Source organism: Lolium rigidum, chromosome 4 (genome assembly GCF_022539505.1).
Source record: "Lolium rigidum isolate FL_2022 chromosome 4, APGP_CSIRO_Lrig_0.1, whole genome shotgun sequence".
Classification (NCBI taxonomy): Eukaryota; Viridiplantae; Streptophyta; class Magnoliopsida; order Poales; family Poaceae; genus Lolium; species Lolium rigidum.
This window is the reverse complement of record NC_061511.1, coordinates 83643989-83646620: the sequence shown is the minus strand read 5'-3', so window position 1 is coordinate 83646620 and position 2632 is coordinate 83643989.

Genomic DNA, 2632 nt, shown 5'->3' with positions numbered 1-2632 from the left:
CAGATAAACCAAATCCTACGCTCCTTGTTGGGATACGAATAAAAACCGGAAATAATACTTTCACAAAAATATGCACGAATGACCCTGTGTTCTTGCAGGCCATCAAGCTATTTTCTAGCGCCGTTGCCGGGGAGCTAAGCGCAGGGTGTTTGTTTCTTGACACTTGTAAGTTTTGATGATCTTTGTTGAGGATAGAGGTTCCACACGCTCACGTAGAGTTTATCTACCAAACTTCATCCATCAAGTACCAGAGTCTAGACGTCTGGAAGTTATTCAAAATCTAGTTGATTCGCGTGCTGTAGACGTAAATAGTTTAAGTACCATGATGGGAAACTTATCTATCACAGCTAAGGCAGCAGGGCCTAGCAAAACTTTAGGGGAATATGGGACTCCTTCAACTTTAGTTGCAAAAATCCTATCGTTTATATGTCAAGGGCATTGAATATGAAATAAATCCTGGGTTAATAATTATGATGCAAGGTAATGCCTTTTCATGAGAAGAACATGAAGATCCAAGCTTTCACTTAACTAGAGTGAATCATATATGTGAGGTAGTTGGACCTAAGAATTTGCCAAAATATTTCTTGCTTCTCAAATTATTTTGTTGGTCCTTGAAGGACAAGGCATTCCAATGGTTACAAACCTTACCAAGAAATACTATTGCTACCTGGAAAGATTGCATTAAAGAATTCATAAATATATTTAATCCTTTCTATAGGACTATGCATGTTAAAATGGAGATTACTAATTTGTTCCAGCATATTGGAGAGAGCTTTGCTCAATCTTGGGGAAGATTCTCCGGATTACCTATGAGGGTTCCCAACCACGATTTTATGGACCATGTTATCTTAAAATATTTCTATGGTGGTCTTAATGATGAATCTAAACAGATGGTTGATGCATATGCAGGAGGAACTCTAAATTCATTAACCTATAAGGAGGCGGTGAAACTTTTTGCCGACAGAGCCTATAATGATGAGAAATACAATCTTTTAGGTGAGGTTGAGCCAAAGAAAGGTATACTCTTTATAACCCTTGAACTTATGCCTGCAGTTAAAAAGTCCATCGAAGAGAAAGGTATACCAACTAACCTAGCTATTGAAAGCGAGACTAATGAGCTACATGCTATGGTAGTTGAGAATGATTTTGAATTAAAACAGAAAACTTGTTGGTATCAACAAATTGAGTTTAAAAATCTAATGTTTAGACAACTAACGCTCCACAAGGGCGATATAAATGCTTTAGCAGGAACACTAGAAGATTTGAGTCACGTAACTACGCACTTAAGTAAACATCTTGACACGGTTCAAGTGCAATGTGACCAAATAGCTAAACCTTAAGCTTTGATTTTAAATCAAAAATATTTTAGTAAAGCTATTTCTACTAATATTGTCACAAGATGAGGTACAGAAATGCAGGAACCTACATGTCCAGTTCGGTATCAAGAAGAATAGGCTCGCAAAGCCAAAGAGTTAGAAAGAATTAGCCAAGAAGAGAAAGACCTCGTTGATCCGCAATATGATATCGACTATGAAGAACGAAGGAAGAATAAAGAAGCCTCAAAAGAGAATCTAGAAGAAGATACTAGAAACCAAGACGAGGTGTAAGATTCTGACACTGAGACAGTAGACCACAGAGAAGAAGAGGTGGTAAGCCGAGAAAAGGAAGAAGAAGAAATAATATCAAAGGAGAGGAAACTAGAAAAGCAGAAGGCCAAGCAGAAGCCAAAGGCAAAGAAATCGGAGCCAACACTAAAGGTAAAACCAAAGGTACAAACTTAGAATCTTCCTTACCCTGATAGAATGAAGGTTGATGATAGTAAACACCTTTATGACACCTTTGCTGATGCTCTTGGTAAACTTCGCTTAGAACTTCCGTTAGCAGATGCTATATTAGTTTCTACATATACTAAATGTCTTCGAGATATTCTTAATAGAAAAAAGAAAGTAACTACAATTGTGGCCGTGATGACTAGCTATGGAGATAAACTCCCAGCTAAACTAGGTGATCCTGGTATACCTACCATTACTTGTGCAATAGGAAAAACTAGAATTCATAATGCTCTTTGTGACCTAGGTGTAGGTGTTAGTGTTATGCCATATGACCTTTATAAGAAACTACTCCTAGGAGATTATTCTCCTACATCATTACTTTGCAAATGGCGGATAAGATAACTAAGAAGCCTGTGGGGATGATAGAAGATGTTTTACTTAGAATTGATAAACATGTCATACCCACTGACTTCATAATCTTAGATATGCCTCATGAGGATAAACTATCTATTATATTAGGGAGACCATTTTTGAGTACTGCAGGAGCAAACGTTGATTGCCATGGGGGGAAAGATCGTCTTCAATATTTATGATGATCAGATTACTCGATACTTCCCTAAAAAGCTAGAAGAGGAAAAGTATGTGCCACCTGGTAACGCACTCAAGAGGTAAATTTTTTTTGATAGTATACAACTTACAATAGGTTCCACTTATCAAAAATATACTTAAAGCACGGGTGAGCCTTTAATAAAATGCTTGATGGGAGTCAATCCATCTTTTTCTTTATTTGTAATTTAATTATCTTACCGTGGTTTGATTATTCCTTTTTAGATATTGGGATTTCGCTAATAAATTTTACT